This window comes from Schistocerca serialis, chromosome 5, assembly GCF_023864345.2.
Source record: "Schistocerca serialis cubense isolate TAMUIC-IGC-003099 chromosome 5, iqSchSeri2.2, whole genome shotgun sequence".
In the NCBI taxonomy this organism is placed as follows: domain Eukaryota; kingdom Metazoa; phylum Arthropoda; class Insecta; order Orthoptera; family Acrididae; genus Schistocerca; species Schistocerca serialis.
In genome coordinates this window covers 185700174-185718243 of record NC_064642.1, presented here as the reverse complement: position 1 = coordinate 185718243, position 18070 = coordinate 185700174, and positions in this window count along the sequence as shown.

The following is an 18070-nucleotide window of genomic DNA, read 5'->3' as shown; positions in this document are numbered from 1 at the left end:
AAATGTAGACTGGCAATGGCAAGGAAAGCGTTTCTGAAGATGAGAAATTTGTTAACATCGAGTATAGATTTAAGTGTCGGGAAGTCGTTTCTGAAAGTATTTGTATGGAGTGCAGCAATGTATGGAAGTGAAACATGGCCGATAAATAGTTTGGACAAGAAGAGAATAGAAGCTTTTGAAATGTGGTGCTACAGAAGAGTACTGAAGATTAGATGGGTAGATCACATAACTAATGAGGAGGTATCGAATAGAATTGGGGAGAAGAGGAGTGTGTGGCACAGCTTGACAAGAAGAAGGGACCGGTTTGTAGGACATGTTCTGAAGCATCAAGGGATCACAAATTTAGCATTGGAGGGCAGCACGGAGGGTAAAAATCTTAGAGGGAGACCAAGAGATGAATACACTCAGCAGATTCAGAAGGATGTAGGTTGCAATAAGTACTGGTAAATGAAGAAGCTTGCACAGGATAGAGTAGCATGGAGAGCGCCATCAAACCAGTCTAAGGACTGAACACAACAACAACAATAACAACATACATTTTGTCCACCAGATTTAGAGTTTTGTCAGGACTGGCTCTCCCAAGGCTGTCAGAAGTTCTAATGGAATGTTGTCTACTCGTGGGGCCTTGTTTCAACTTAGGTCTTTCAGTACTCTGTCAAACTCTTCACGCAGTATCATATCTCCCATTTCATCTTCATCTACATCCTCTTCCATTTCCATAATATTGCCCTCAAGTACATCGCCCTTGTATAGACCCTCTATATACTCCTTCCACCTTTTTGCTTTCCCTTCTTTTGCATAGAACTGGGATTCCATCTTAGTTCTTGATTTTCATACAAGTGGTACTCTTTTCTCCAAAGGTCTCTCTAATTTTCCTGTAGGCAGTATCTATCTTAACCCTAGCTATCCCTGCTTAGCCATTTTACACTTCCTGTCGATCTCATTTTTGAGATGTTTTTATTCCTTTTTGCCTGCTTCATTTATTGCATTTTTATATTTTCTGCTTTCTTCAATTAAATTCAATATTTCTTCTGTTACACAAGGATTTCTACTAGCACTCGTCTTTTTACCTACTTTATACTCTGTTGCCTTCACTATTTCATCCCCCAAAGCTACCCATTCTTCTTCTACTGTATTTCTTTCCCCCATTCGTGTCAACTGTTCCCTTATGCTCTCCGTGAAACACTGTACAACCTCTGGTTTAGTCAGATTATCCAGGTCCCATCTCATTAAATTGCTACCTTTTTGCAGTTTCTTCAGTTTTAATCTACAGTTCATAATCAATAGATTGTAGTCAGAGTCCACATCCGGCCCTGGACATGTCTTACAATTTAAAACCTGGTTCCTAAATCTCTGTCTTACAAGTATTCAGTCTATCTGAAACCTGTCAGTATCTCCAGGCTTATTTCATGTATACAACCTTCTTTTATGATTCTTGAACCAAGTGTTAGCCATGATTAATATATGCTCTGTGCAAAATTCTACCACGTGGCTTCCCCTTTCTTTTCTTCCCCCCAATCCATATTCACCTACTACGTTTCCTTCTCTTCCTTTTCCTACTATTGACTTCCAGTCACTCGTGACTATAAAATTTTCATCTCCATTCACAACCTGAATAATGTCTTTAAATCTCATCATACATTTCTTCAATTTCTTCATCATCTGCAGAGCTTGTTGGTATATAAACTTGTACTACTGTAGTGGGTGTGGGCTTCGTGTCTATCTTGGCCACAACAAGGTGTTCACTATGCTGGTTGTAGTAGCTTACCTGCACTCCTATTTTTTTTATTCATTATTAAACCTACTCCTGCATTACCCCTATTTGATTTTTTATTTATAACCCTGCATTCTCCTGACCAAAAGTCTTGTTCCTCCTTCCACCAAACTTCACTAATTCCCACTATATCTAACTTTAACCTATCCATTTCCCTTTTTAAATTTTCTAACCTACCTGCACAATTAAGGTATCTGACATTCCAAACTCTGGTCCGTAGAATGCCAGTTTTCTTTCTCCTGATAACGACGTCCTCTTGAGTAGTCCCCGCCCGGAGATCTGAATGGGGGACTATTTTACCTCCGGAATATTTTACCCAAGAGGACGCCATCATTATTTAACCATACAGTAAAGCTGCATGCCGTCAGGAAAAATTATGGCTGTAGTTTCCCCTTGCTTTCAGCCGTTCGTAGTACCAGCACAGTGTTACAAGGCCAGATCAGTCAATCATCCAGACTGTTGGCCCTGCAACTCCTGAAAAGCCTGCTGCCCCTCTTCAGCTACCACACATTTGTCTGTCCTCTCAACAGATACCCCTTGTTTGTGGTTGCACCTACGGTACGGCCATCTGTATCGTTGAGGCATTCAATCCTCCCCACCATCGGCAAGGTCTATGGTTCATTGTGGGGTGGCAGTGGGGGGTGGGGGGGTGGGGGGGGGTGGACAAAGGTACATAAGGATATAAAACCATGAGAATTTTACATCGAGTGTACCTAAGTAGGAAACATGAGCAAGAAAAGAGAACATAATCCAGAGAGGTCAGTCTAAGAAATATTCTGATGAATTTGAATTGTAGGGTGATTATGGGGCTCTTATAGCTTCAGTAAAATATACTGAATGGAGTAGATAGGCATGGTTGGAAGTTGTTGAGTAAAGGAGGACTCTAGGGTATGAAATGAAGTATTGAGAAGCAAGTGTAAAGTGTGACGTAGTATTTTAATTTTACTAGAGAATATTTAATTATAGTATACTTATAGATGTATACTAGGGCAAAGAACCATGAAGTCTGATCGTTAAGTACAATTGGCATGCACCTGGCATTTATTGAATATAAAAGGTAGGTAGGCAGACCTAAGAAAGGTTGACCTATACTGTGCGGACAAGGGCACCAAGAAGGGGATTGACCTGTACCATAAGAGAATAGGAATTAAGAGGGGCATACCTCTTGAAACAGAAGGAGGAAGTGCACTCTGGCAACAATACTGATCCGAGGGGAAAAGGACGATATCATGACAGAAGTCACACATTTTGTAGGAATTATTCTGGTAAGTTTGAATTCTATAGTTCACCAACATTATTATAGTTTCTGAATGTCAATAGGAACACTGTTAGTTTGCCCCTAAATCCTCCAGACTACAGACTACCATAAGTAATGAGGACATTATGTACTAAAGAGGTAGCACAAAAAAATTAGAATGAAGCATGAAATATTTAAGTGTCCATGACACCTGGAATTTATGATTGGAGCTGAAGAGTCCTCACCATTCATTAGTAGGGGTAGTGCAGTATGAAAACATAAATAGAGGATTATGTTCTAAAAACAAAGTAGAGTATAGAATTAGTGGAAAGTCAACAGTCGGAAGCCTGGTCTATAGAGTACAAGGATTTATGAAAAAAAAAAAAAAGAATTGTGTGTATAAATTTATGTGGTAAATGATTGCTTTTGAAATGTGGATTGGTATTATGCAAGATATTAATGCACATAATGAATATGTATAAAATATCGCATGTGCGAGCTAAGGAGAGGGATATGTAGTGCCTTGAGAATTTCGGGGTAAATTCTAGAGACACTTAGTCTTCCACTGTCTCAAACACTTAATATTTTTAGTATGATTGTGGGAGAGTGGAGATGTGTTTACTGCACCACTGGTTTTTGTGTGGGCGGGATGGACGTGTATCGAGAGAATACTGCAGTCGTGGCGGTTGATCGGCACAGACAAGTGTTTGCCGCTCAAGTCACAGAAGCTGTATGTGATGTACAAGAAGCAAGCACACATTATTCTTTGATGGTGTAATGATTGTAATTGTTATGAACAAATGAGATGTGATTTGACAAGACAGTCTTAATTCATATGTTGGACATCCTAGAAGCAAGACATGTTCATAAATTATGAGTGGTTATTAGACTAACTCGCTTATGATGTTAATTTAAGGTGTTTCTAATCTTCAGATGTGCAAAGAGACTTACTTGACAGTGTTTTTTTTATGTAGAGAATGAAATTTGTAAGAGTTTGATGTTTACACATACATTGTTAAGTGGAGCAAAAGAAACTGCATATGTCTGATTATTTTTATAAGCGGAAAGAGTCTTGAGACATTCCTTTTCCTAGCAAATATACTTTGGAGATGAGGAGAAAAGGAGGTTGCAGCAGCAAGTTAACCAGCAAGGAAAATTGGCTGACTATCTCAAGTAAGCCATACCGTTAAGGAAGTGGTAGTTTACACACATACCTCACCACTTTAAATCGTCCAGAGCAACAGAAAATGTGCACAAACTTTGACAGACAGAATATAACAGAGGTGCTAAAAGAGTTAAAACAGATGGTGAATCTGAAAAACAAAATGATAAATGTGGTGATGATAAAGTGAAATATAGCCAATCTCCACATGCCTGGAAACTGTGAGAAGCCTCTAGGTAGGAATGGAGGTGACAGTAAGCTTGAAATTACATTGGGAAATTATTTTGCCGTAACATATCTTCAAGACTGGCAAAAATCTAAACCATTGCTATTGGTAAATGACAAAAACTTTGTAATATCCACAGTGTGTTCAGAAGTTAGTGAACTTAAGATGGAAATCATGGAACGTGTGCATATTGGTAATGGCTTTTCAGCTGGCATTTTTGCAAATATTGGCAAAAAGCCAAATGATAAAATCACTGATCATGAAATGTGCAGAAATCATATGCAGCGAAGAAAAGCAAAGTATGGTACAGATAAATGTGTGAGTGAAACTGAAAAGTTGCAGAGAAAGGGAAAATCACCAAGATCACTCATTTTCAATAAATGATTAATAATCAAAGCTAAAAAATATTTTTTTCACATGACCTAAACACACTGTGAGAGCAAAATATCTGGCATTAATTTTTTAAAAGTTCTTATCCTGTTTGCTGTGCAGTCCACAATAGCTACTTTTGGTTCTCAGATTGAATTCCTGTCCACTTAGTTTCAATCCATCATCTTATTCTACATTCTTATTTCATGTGTGCAGGATATCATTTTAATTTTACTTTCTCATTTTTGTATGTTCAATGTATCCGAAACTTAAAACAGCATTAGCACTTTATCCAGTATTAACACAGTTCCCAACTCATTCCATCATGTTGCAATGTTATTATTTATTAGTTCCTAATATTCCAAACATTTTGTGATGTACCGTCTACTTCTTTAAGAGAAAATGACTTTATGTAATTTGTTATCACTGAAATGGTAATTTATTTCAGTTTTAAACTTAATGAAATACGAACATTCCACATGGGTGGTGCATCTCAGAATATTTAACTTTACATCTGCTCATTGTTCTGGAGTTTCTTCTGAGAACCTGATCCAGACAACATGCTATGTGGATTAAGCAACATGATGACTCTATTATTTTCACTGAATTTTCATTGTCCAGATTGGCATAATAGTATGTCACAAAATCTCTGATCAACAGTGATGTCCAGTTGGCCAACTCTCATTCATAGATACCATTCCAAATGATTGTTTCAGTGTTAAAGTTACATTTTTTTATATTGCAACCTAAAATTGTCACATCAGATTGATTTGACATACACACACAAAATAGTTTCAAATACACTGATCAATTTTAAGACATAAAATTAATCCAAATTACGATGTTACTAGAAAAATTTACATGAGATATGTAAAACAAACACTCTATTTCTTAATTTTCATAATCAGATGAAAAAGAAATTATATTCAATGTTACAACCATGCTTTGATACAAATGGTGTTTCAAAACTAGACTGACAAATTTTGAAGGGATGTAGAAGCAGCCTTGAGGAACTAAATGAGGACAGTAACCAGAAATGTAATCCAACAATGGTACAGAGTGTCAAAGTTATAGGTGCTGGCACCTATATATGGGCATACAAGGATTGTACCAAAAGTAAGGATCCCATATTTTTTTTACAAATAGAAGTCATTGTTTACTGTTATTAATTTATACATAATTGAAAAGTTTACACTTTTGTCTATTTTTCAACATAGTCTCCATTTCTTTCAACACACTTTTGAAGATGGTGCTCCAGCTTTTGTATTCCTAAGTCGAAGAAGTCTCCCGCCAACCTGTTGAGGAAGCATTTGACCACTGGTCAGACTTCATCATCGCTCTTGAAGCATTTGCCACCTAAGAGTTCCTTTAGCTTGGGGAAGAGGTGATAATCACTGGGGGCTACGTCTGGGCTGTATGGGGATAGTGCATAACAGTCCACCAAAACTTCTTCAAAAGCTTCTGTGTTTGTCGAGTGACATGGGGTCTTCCTTTGTCATGAAGAAGCAATACTCCCTCCTTCAGTCATCCTCTCTGGTGATTCTGGATTGCTTGTTGGAGTTTGGTCAATGTTTTACAATATCTGTCTGAGTTTATTGTCATCCCAGGTTGCATGAAATCGATGAGGAGTACCCCCTTCCAATCCCAAAACACAGCGACCATAACCTTTCCTGCCAACTGCGTTTGCTTGAATTTCTTTGGTGGTGGTGAATCAGAGTGATGCCACTGATGAGATTGTTGTTTTGTTTTGAGGGTGTAATGAAACACCCACATTTCATCTCCTGTGATGATAGAGTCCAACAACTTCTCCTTGTTGCCTCCCCCCTCACATTGTTGAAGAAACTTGTGGCACAGTCAAGGCATTGTTCCTTGTGTCCATCAGTCAGCATCCAGGGAACCCAGTGAGCACACACTATCTGATAACCCAATGTTTCTGTTAAAGTTCTTTCAATTGTGCCTTGGGAAGCTACAAGAATGCATTCAATAAGTTCATGGACGGTGACCCTCCAACCTTTGAGCAGCTCACTGTTGTCCCTCTGGTCAATCGCATCTGAAGTGGTGGTCTTCCAGTCGGTTCTTCATCATGAACTTCTGTGCAACTCTCAGCAAAAGCCCTGCGCCATTTGTGGACATACTGAACAGAAATGCACTCTTCACCATAAACCTTAGTCAGTTGCTGATGAATTTCCATGGGCGATAACTTCCTTGTGCTGGCAAACCAAATTACTGATCGAACCTTACACTTGGCAGGAGCGCTGATCAACACTTCAATCTCTGATGGCTGCCAAGCCAACACTGAGTTACCTAATGAATCACGAATGGGCGAGCTCGAGAGTGAAGGAACCACAGTGCGTGGCACTGTTGTTGGATTTAGCCTAGCACCTTCTCTTGAGGCATTAGCTCATTGAGAACCTTCCTTTTGATACAACCCTCATATATACAGGGTGATTCTGTGATGATGTAACGAATTTTAATGGATGACGGAGAAGGATAAATTTATCAATTTAAAATAAGAGACCCTGGTCAAGAAACAAATGAGTTGAAAGTTATAAGTGAAAATCCTTCTGATACCTCTGACAGTGAAATATATGTACTGGTACTATTGTTGCTAAGATTGTAGGATATTTAACTTTCAGAAGCGGCATTAGGGTCAAAGATAAGGAAACAAATTTTTGTAAACATGGGCTCTGCAATGAATACCTTAAGATCTATGAGCACTTGTTCAACAGAGGAGATGTGTTTCACAGCAATGAAGATGAACAAGTGCTTGTAGCTTCTCAGGTATGCATTTTAGAGCCAATATTTACTGGACAGTTTTTCTTGTTTTGCAACCACTTCTGAAATTTGCCTACCTTACAATTTTACTAACAACAGTATCAGTACACATATTCCATGTTCAGAAGTATTAGAACAATTTTTGCTTATAACTTTCAACTTGTTCATTTTAAAACTAGGAACCCTTTACTCAAATTTATATATTTATCCTGATACAATATCTCTGAAAGTTTATAACATCATCATGGAATGACCCTGTACATACATACATGTATAGGCACTAGCACCTATAGCTTTGATGCTCTGTGGCATTGCTGGATGAAGTTGTTGCACAAGGGTTCCTATCCCCATTTTGTTTCTCAAGACACCTTCTAAAACTCCTCAAAGTTTGCCTGTGTAATTTTGAAACACCCTACATGTATAATCAGATATTTCTATCAGAATGAGAAATCCAGTGTGCACTCCGTGTGCATTCCGATTGGAGTCATTCCTGATGTGGAAAGGGTCCTTCCGGATGCCAGGAAAAGCATAGGGTACAGCCAGCTGCAGGTGGTGGCACATGTCAGCACTAATGATGTGTGTCGCTTTGGATCTGAGGAAATTCTCTCTGGATTCCAGCGGCTATCTGGCTGCCGGTCTTGCTTACGAGCTGAAGGCAGAGCTCACCATTTGCAGCATTGTTGACAGAACTGGCTAAAGCCTGAAATAAGTTCTGCAGAAATTTTTATGAAGTCTCAGACGGTGTTAAGGAAAGATAGATTAGGCAGAATTGGTGGTGGAGTGTTTGTGTCTGTCAGTAGTGGTTTATCTTGTAATGGAGTTGAAGAAGATACTCCGTGCGAATTGGTATGGGTGGAGGTTATACTTAACAGCTGAACTAAGTTAATAATTGGCTCCTTCTACCGACCCCCAGACTCCAATGATATAGTTGCTGAACAGTTCAGAGAATATTTGAGTCTCATAACAAATAAATACCCCACTCATACAGTTATAGTTGATGGGGACTTCAACCTTCCCTCGATATGTTGGCAAAAATACTTGTTTAAAACCAGTGGTAGGCAGAAAACATCTTCTGAGATTGTCCTAAATGCTTTCTCTGAAAATTATTTTGAGCAGTTAGTCCACGAACCCATGCAGATTGTAAATGGTTGTGAAAACACACCTGACCTCTTAGCCACAAACAATCCAGAACTAATAGAGAGCATCATGACTGATACAGGGATTAGTGATCACAAGGTCATTGTAGCTAGGGTCAATACAATTTCTTCCAAATCCACCAGAAACAAACGCAAAATAATTTTATTTAAAAAAGTGGATAAAGTGTCACTAGAAGCCTTCCTAAGAGACAATCTCCAGTCTTTCCGAACTGACTATGCAAATGTAGACAAGATGTAGCTCAAAATCAAAGATATAGCAGCAACAGCAATTGAGAGATTCATACCTCATAAATTGTTAAGAGATGGAACTGATCCCCCCATGGTACACAAAACAGGTCCAAACGCTGTTGCTGTGTTATTTAACACACGCAGAGCATAACAAGCTTTTGAAAGTTTTTTCTCAAGTTCTTTTATATGACAGGCCCATTTTAACTTATCTTGTACCCATAGGCCTATAACCTTAGTGTCAGTAACCGAGTTCAGTAATGTATTTTCAAGGTATGGTAGTGTAACAAAGTTTTGCACATGTGGAGAAGAGTGGAAATTCAGTGTTTTTTCTTTATTTATTATTATCTTATTTTCTTGAAACCAGCTAGTAATTTGAGACATTACAGTATCTATTGCTACTTCCAATGGGATTTTGTCAGCAGCTGTTATTAATATGCTGGTGTCATCAGCAAATAAGATTAGTTTTCCCAATTTAATAAAGTCATTTATATCATCAATATAAAGGAGGAACAGTAGGGGTCCTAGGACAGAACCTTGTGGCACTCCATACTTTACAGTTGATTTACTGGAAACATGTGTTGTTGTGATAATATTTCCTTGTACTGATGTCATCATGTCTTAAAACCACCACTTGCTGCCTGTTTTCTAGGTAAGATCTTATCCACTGGTTTGGGATTCCTTGTACACCTTTTTGATCTAATTTGTGAATGAGGAAGTCATGGTCAATTATGTCGAAAGCTTTTGAAAGGGTCAGAAAGATACTAGTAACATCTTTTCTGTCATCCAGTGCTTTAAGCACAGCTTCTATGTACTCATACATTTCTGTTGTTGTAGACTTTGATTTACTGAATCCATGTTGATTTGGTGAGAGTAATGAATTTTTTGTAATGTAGCTTAGTACTCTAATGTAGAAAATTTTCTCAAATATTTTGGAGAAAACACTGATTTGGGATACTTTTTGAGTGACCTTATTATTTGTTTCACCTCTGTTTCCGTGACTATTTGAAGGAACATAGACTTAACACTAGCATTTAAACAATTTGGTAGGCATGTAGGTCCATCGTCATACTGATTTTTGATTAATTGCTTTGCTATATTAGTAAAGTACATGTTAAACTATTCAGCTACCTCTTTTGGATCTGAGTGTCTGTTATTTTCAATTTGAAGAGAGATAGTTTGATAAGTTGACTGTTCTGTGCCAGTTTCTGCTCTAATAACCTTCCATACAGCTTTCATTTTATTGTTCGCATTTGTGATGTACTCATCGTTTTTTAGATTTTTGGCTTCTTTTATTACCTTGCTGAATATTTGATTGTATTTTTTCACATAATTTCTAAATTCTGGAGTAGTATTTCTGTGCTTAATAAGACAGTGAAGAATTTTTTGCTTTCTACTGGAAGTTATAATGCCTTTCATTACCCAAGATTTATTTTTTACTATCTTAATCCTCCTTTTTTTTTTGGGAACACTATATGAAAGTAGTGAAGGTATACATTGTGGAAACTGTTGGACACGCTATTTACTTCAGACATTTACTAAAGACATTGCCCCATGTTTCCCTTGACAGCATAAAATTAAACACTAATGTTGTCATCACTGAAGTCTATTTGTTCAACTATTTTAGCTTTCAGTCCACACTTAGTGTCTGATTTCAGTTCAATAGACAGGAGGTGAGCTTCATGGTCACTGTAACCCATATTTATAACATTAGAGCTATAATTTAGGTCACATAGTCTTATAAAAACTTGGTCAACTGCAGTTTTATTATCGGCAGTAATTCTAGTTGGAGAATTGACTGTGTGTTTAAAACCAAAACTATCGACTATATTTAACATTTCATTTCTATGATTTGAATCTTGTAAAAAATCTACATGTACACCTCCACAAATAACCACTTTCTTTCTCTCACACTTTATAAAATTTAGCAGCCTTTCTAAATTTGTAATGAAAATTTGCCAGTCCCCAGACCTATATAGTGTTACAATCAAAATATTAACATCTGTCAGATCAACAACACACAGCTCAAAGGCTTTGTCCCTTGCCAAGCTTTGATAATTTTCTACTGCAGTGAATTTTAAACAATCATTTACAAAAATAGCTGCTCCACATTTACTATTGCTTCTACAATAATAACTGGCAAGCTTGTAACCCAGAATCACAGTTGACATAATCTGGTCTTTGTCTAACCAGTGTTCAGTTACACATAGAATATCAATGTTTAGTTCAATATTTACTAATTCAAACTGAAATAACTTATTTTCTAGAGATTGAACATTGTGGTGTAAGAGTTTTAACACATTAGTGTACTTATTAGTAGATGTATTTACCCATGATTGACTGTTTATCTTGCAATTTCCCTTGTTCACTGTTTTTTGTGTGATATTTGACTCCTTGTCATTTGATGTGAGTGCAGGTAACTCGGACACTGATGCAGTGGCCTTCAGCTTACATGTTGCTTGCTTCCTCTTGTTAATAAAAAATTCTTCTGGTGATTTGGCTGCTTTGTGTTCATAGTAGGTGATGTTTTTGCAGTTTGCTTTTGGGAAGGCACTTTCCTTGTTCTGCGACAACACCATAGAAAGTCCTTTTCCTGCATTGCTACTCTTCTTGGCCTTGAAGACATTTTTTGGCTGCCTGCTGCTACTGCTTTTTCAGATGGTGATCCTGTTTCTGCTAAAGCTGCTGAAGTTTTTGTTCTTAATATTTTATCTGTGACTGTAAAACTGCCATTTGCTTTTGCATCTGTGTTCACTTCACTATTAATTGTAACAGCATCTCCCACAGGTCCTGTTGGGGAAGATAGGCCCACAGTGATTTCCACTGACTGCAGTGGTTTAGCTATCTCTGTCGATATTAAGTCTGACTTTGACAGTGTCCTCTTTTGTACTGATTCGGTTTTTGCAGGAAGTGGGATTGAGGCTTTCTTCACAGCAGTTTCACCTTTTATCTTCCTGAGTATCTCCGAACACATTTCCCTCTTTCCTCTAGTGTTTCTATGGAGACCATGTCTTGTGAAACACTCCCTCACATCACTTTTTATGTCTATAAAGATAGCATTTGGGAAGCTTTTACAGATCTTCTCAAACTTTCTGTTTGTGGCTGTTAACTGTGTTTACACACGACTTTGGTATTAAATCATGTCTCAATGGGAGGCTGACCACATAAAAGTTTACAAGAGGTAGTTTTTGTATTTCTTCCTTCAGAGCTCTTGTTGCATGCTTGCTTTCATTATGATACATGTCATTTGAGCCACCAATTATAACACAGTTACTGCCATGTGTCACTGTTTTTTCGCAACATCTTACAACTTCACAGAGAGGTGCTCCAGGCTTAATGATACCGGTTATTCCTGTGTCTGGTTGTATGCTTCTTAGTATATTTATGACACCCGTGCCATGAGTATTTGCCAAAACAAACATTTTAGGTTCCTTGTGTGACCTACTTTTGAATTTGATGTTTAATTCTTCGTTGCACATAGAACTCTGCACATAACTACATGTATTTACACCATGTTCATAACATAAAGTTTTTGGGAGTCCACTACTGTGATTTTCTGGGTGTATGTTTACATCAGAAAATTTCTTTCCTTCTTTTCTTGTCGTAATAACAGACACACTCATTGTTGTGTTTTCATTTGCATACATATCTTCTGGTCTTTTGTCTGTATCTAAAACATTGAAACTATTTTTTAGTGGCACTCAGAACACGTTTTCTCTTTGTTTTCTATTTGTATATGCATCGACTGGTCTTTTGTCTGCTTCTAATACACTGAAACTGTTTTTTAATGGTACTTTGAACATGTTTTCACTTCGTTTAGGCCTAACAGACTCGACATAACTTTTGTATGACTGTAAATATTTTAAGTCTTGCTTTAGTTTTATAATATCTTCACACAGAATGTTAATAATTTCTTCTTTTGTGTCTATTTCCCAAAGTATGTCGTCTTTGTTTTTCCGCAGAAGTTCGTGTTTTGCAAGTTGGTCACTATCACTTTTACTGATACAAGGATTTGCTTGTTCTGTTCTTCTAGTGTTTTTCACTAAGATGTTACACAGCACACACACATATTCCCTTACATTGCACTATATTTTTCGCACAGAGAACATTTACAAGGGCGTGTTTTAGCATTATACACAGAACTCATAATTCATACATCTTCAACGGTCGCCATCTACAGAAGACCCCTACATACTAAATTTTCTTGTATACTAACTTGGTTTGCCACCATCTAGCCTATTTTCTGCTTGTGATGGCTTGTAACCAAGAATTAAAACTCCATTATCACAAATATTTTATAGTCACTCTTCTGTCATCACAAAAGAAAACAAAGTCATTACTAACATTAAGAGTAAAGCATAGTACTTAACAGGAAAGTGGTAATGGTTAGCTTTTTAATGGTGTAGATGTTTATGTGGAATTAATTTGATTAACTCAAACAATTTTACATTTATGGAACTCTAGTGCTGACTTTAACAAATTTTTAATAGATACGCTCGACAGCCAAACTAATATTACTCCTAGAATCAGCCCATCCAAAAGAAGTATCCAAATAATAAATTTCTATGTGGAACAGTTAAATCAACTTTTGGAAAATAATTACATATGGTGCATATTATTTTATATATAAAAGGCAATGTTCCAACTGACTGACTCATCACTGCCCATCCCAGACTCCTAAGGATAGAAACTTGAAGTTTGGAGAGGGTGTTGATCTTATACTGTAGGCATCATTTAAGATGGGATTCTCCAAAATTGCACTACTAAGAAGGTCAAATAGGGGATGAGAGGCTTCTTGAAAGTATGTTGCTATTAACGGTATTTTGAACTCTGAAAAGTAGTGTCTAGTTCCTCAATTAGAAAATAAAAGAATACAAATTTCAGCATTTTTGGAAATTCCACCACTGAGGTGATAAAACAGTAGATGGAAGTTTTTTGAAACTAAATAATTGGTAAAGAAGTACTAAAGGATTTTTAAGGCTACATCTTTGACAATTGGCAGTTGACTTCTTGGTTAGAAATAGAAAAAAATAGTGTGTTGAACTCCCAAGCAGGTGCAATAGGAGATGAAATTTTTTTAAAAATATTTTTTTACATTAAAAAATGTTTTAAAGCTATATTTATGAAAATTGTTATTTCAATTTTCATTTGCATGCAAAGAAAGATTTGTTAGGAGATGAAAGTTGTTATGGAAATATTCCCAGAAGAATTAGAAAGGCATGATTAACAAAAGCTTTGCACTCTACCTACCAGATTCGCTTTTTGGTCAGAAGTACACTTGAAAATGACCATGTTTACATGGCCTCAATGTTACTGAAAATGTACATGCAAACTAACCTTACACCTGCAGAAAGAACCACAGTCCACCATCTAAAAACTGATCCTGACCTTATAATCCTACCTGCAGGCAAAGGCTCCACCACTGTTGCAACTAACCATAAGGATTACCTGACAGAAGGACTCTGCCAGCTGTCAGATACTTGCACCTACAAACCTTGCCACAGTGACCCCATTCCAGTAATCCAGCAGGACCTCCATTCACTTAGGCCCATTCCAGAACCTCTCCCCAGTGTCCATCTCTCTGCTTACACCTACCACTTCCCACACTCCTTCCTTCTACATGCTTCCTAAAGCCCACAAAACTAATCACCCAGGACGCCCCATTGTGCCCAGAAACTGCCCCTTTGAGAGAATATCTGCTCTCGTAGACCAACGCCATCAACCAATTACCCAGAACCTATCCTCCTACATAAAAGATACCAACCATTTCCTCCCCTGACTCTCCACAGTACCGGTCCCTTTACCACACGGTGCCTTGCTTGTCACTAATGATGCCACCTCCCTGTACACTAACATCCCTAATGCCCATGGCCTCACTGCTATTAAACACTAACTTTCCTAATGCCTGATGGATTCCAAACCAACAACCCCCTTCCTAGTCACCATGACCAACTATATCCTCACCCACAATTACTTTTCCTGTGAAGGCACTACCTACAAACTAATCTGGTGTATGGCTATGGGCACCCACATGGTACCACCCTATGCAGACCTATTCATGGGCCATGTAGAGGAATTGTTCCTAAATCACAGAATCCTAAATCCCTTACCAGATTCAGATTCATTGATGACATCTTTGCTCTCTGGATCAAAGGTGATGGCACCCTATCCACATTCCTCCAAAACCTCAACAACTTCTCCCACATTTGCTTCACCTGGTCCTAATCAACCCCACAAGCCCTCTTCCTAGATGTTCACCACCACCTCAGAGATGGCTACCTCAGTACCTCCATCCATATCAAACCTACTAACCACCAGAAATACCTCCACTTCAACAGCTGCCACCTGTTTCATACCAGGAAGTCCTTTCCATACAGCCTAGCCACCCATGGTCATCACATCTGCAGTGATGACTAGTCACTCTTGAAATATGCCGAGTGTCTCACTTAGGCCTTCACTGACCATAACTATCCTCCCAACGTTGTATGAAAACAAATCTCCCATGCCTTATCTTTCCAGCCTCCCACCACCTCTCAAAGTCCCACCATCCGGCGACAGAGGAGCATTTCCCTCATAACTCAGTACCATCCAGAACTGGAGCAAGTGAATTACATTTTCCACAAAAGTGTAGACTACCTTTTGTCATGCTCTGAAATGTGAAATGCTCTGCCCACTATCCTTCCCACCCCTACCACAGTGGTATTCCACTATCCACCAAACCTAGAGAATATACTCTCCCATCCCTACATAAGCCCTGCTCCCAATCCCTTATCTCACGGCTCATACCCCTGTAATAGACCTGTCCCATACATCCTTCCACCACCACCACCTAGTCCAGTCCGGTCACTAACATCACCTGTGCCATCAAAGGTAGGGCTACGTGTGAAACCAGTCCTGTGGTCTACAAGCTATGCTGCAACCACTGTGTTGCATGTAGGCGTGGTAACCAACAAGCTGTCTGTCAACATTAGTTGCCACTGACAAACTGTGGCCAAGAAACAAGTGGACCACCCTGTTGCTGAATGTGCTACCGAACATGATATCCTTAATTTCAGTGACTTCTTCACAGTCTGTGGCACATGGATCCTTCCGACCAACACCAGTTTTTCTGAATTGTCCAGGTGGGAAATTTCCCTGCAATACATCCTACATTCCTGTAACCCTTCTAGCTTCAGCTTCCATTAGTCACTGTCCTCACCCATCCAGTCCCTTCCTTGTTCCCATTCCAGCACTACACAGCTGTCATTACACCACCACACTCATTCTTTTTATTTCTCTCATTTTCAGATACCTCCCCTCCCCCCATTCCCCCTCCCCACATTTCCACTGCCCACAGTCTTACCTGCAGCACTTTGTTGTCTGCTACCCCCACCATACTATCCCTCCCACCTCCCCACTCCAGGCTCTCCTTACCCCCACCAAGTTTCCCCTCCTATCATTCACTAGTGCTGCTACTCTCAGTGTGGTTTCAGTTGCCTGAGACTGTAGTCCTGTGTGTGGGTTGCGTTTGTGTGAGTGTGTGTTTGGGTGTGAGTATGTCTGTTTATTGTTGAAGATAGCCTTACTGGCTGAAAGGTATAATAGTGAGAGTCTTTTTGTTTTGACTATCTGTGACTCACCACTATATGGTGGGTGGCAACTTTCCTTTTCATAATACTGTTACATTCCATCCTGGAGTTTCCATTGTTTGATTTTAGCAGAAAATTGGTATTAGCAAGTTCAAAGATATAACAGATGGATTTAACCAGCATACTATGTCACAAGCAGCTTGTACAAAATTTCTACTGTGTGGTCAATAGTAGTTTAATTACTTTTAGTTACTCTGGACACGTTACTTTTTTTAATTTTTAGGTTTTGCATATGCTGTAAGTCGAAGTAATGTCTTAGTTTGTCTGTATTTTTCCTTACATCTGAGTTCAGATCCCCAATAATTATCTAACAATTATTTAATAAGAATTTTTAAAGCTCTTGGATTGTGCATTCTAGCCGATCAAAGAACTGTAAAAGCCTAAAACGCAGCACATTTCCACTTCAGTTTCTATTTTCACTGTTGTAGCTCCATAGCTCACTTCTCTAGCATATTTCATGTTTTTTGGATGTCATTAATCAACTTATAGCTAGAGAAAATGATAACTCTACCACCTCTATGCAATGTTCTTCAGAAATTGGTTGCATTGGCAAAATTTCTCACATTATAAACCGCCATATGATTTTGTTCTAGACAATGTTCTAAGACTACTGGAATGGTTGGCTTATATTCATGCAATATTACTGTATCTTTGATGCATATGCCACATTATGTACTGTATTTTCTGGCAAAGTGTTCTAACTTTTATCTTTAATTTTGATGATTCACTATGATGCACTAAGCATTTTACTAGCTCCCCATGCTTCTGTCTCTCTACACTGATTTTTTTTTTTCTAGTTGTGGCAAAACCAACCAATCTCTTTCTGTTGTGGCTAAATTCCTGTGAATATTTTCAAACTGAGGTGAGTACTTGCATTTAAGTGTTTTTCCTCAGTCTTCATCATCTTACATGATGCCAAAAAAATCCTCACTTGATAAAGCAGGCCTCCTATACTCCAGGCATTTACCCTGATAGGATGCTTCTATTGCACCTGCTGTTTATCTCCCAGGCCTTCACACCTCAGCTGTGTTCTTACTGTTGCTGATGGCAAACACAGATGTAGAATATATCATTCTGATTAAACACAGCTAGCTCTTTATTTCCACAAAGTAATCAGTACTATTGACAGGGGATGAAAAGTGATTCCATATTTTTAGATTTACAGAAGGCAATTCACACCATTCCCCACAAATGACTTCTAATCAATCTGCAAGCTTACTCAATATCATCTTAGTTGTGCAACTAGATTCATTATTTTCTGTGAGAAAAGGTCACAGTTCATAGCAACACATGGAAAGTCATCAAGTCAAATGGAAGTAGTATCTAATGTTTTCCAAGAAAGTGTTGTAGGCCCTCTGCTGTTCCTGATCTACATCAATGCCTTAGGAGACAGTCTGAACATCCCTTTTACATTATATGCAATGATGTTGTCATTTATCATCTTACAAAATCATCAGATGATCAAAATTTAGATGCAGTATCTGTATGGAGCAAAAAGTGACATTTGACCTCAAATG